The 354-nt window shown below is 37.9% G+C and overlaps 1 protein-coding gene and 1 long non-coding RNA gene across 2 annotated transcripts in view; both read right to left on the reverse strand.

Annotated features, from left to right (window-relative positions):
- GBE1 (glucan (1,4-alpha-), branching enzyme 1) overlaps positions 1-354 on the reverse strand; it is a gene marked incomplete at its 5' end in the record, with an annotated part of 290260 nt that overhangs the window by 250651 nt on the left and 39255 nt on the right. The window lies entirely within an intron of this gene.
- Positions 1-354, reverse strand: part of LOC107182288 — a 17271-nt gene that overhangs the window by 11785 nt on the left and 5132 nt on the right. The window lies entirely within an intron of this gene.

Genomic DNA, 354 nt, shown 5'->3' on the forward strand with positions numbered 1-354 from the left:
TTAACTATTAAAAATTGTGCTGCTATGAACATAGGAATGCATATAACCAACAGCCATTTTTACCTCCTACCTTTCAGTCTGTGTGAAAGAGGGTTGTTTTTCCTTTTGTTCAAGGCTAATTCCTTGATTCCATCCTATCCTTTTGTCTGTTTTCAATTACTTTCAGTGGGGATCGAGCCCGCATCCTGGGCATGTGCCCTTGACCGGAATCAAACCTGGGACCTTTCAGTTCCAAGCCGATGCTCTATCCACTGAGCCAAACCAGCTAGGGCTTTGTTGTATTTTAAGATAGATTTTTATTTTCTCCTTTTGTTCTAAACTCCAATACTATTATATATATATTTATATAATGTA

This window comes from Myotis davidii, unplaced genomic scaffold (genome assembly GCF_000327345.1).
Source record: "Myotis davidii unplaced genomic scaffold, ASM32734v1 scaffold1071, whole genome shotgun sequence".
NCBI classification, from domain to species: domain Eukaryota; kingdom Metazoa; phylum Chordata; class Mammalia; order Chiroptera; family Vespertilionidae; genus Myotis; species Myotis davidii.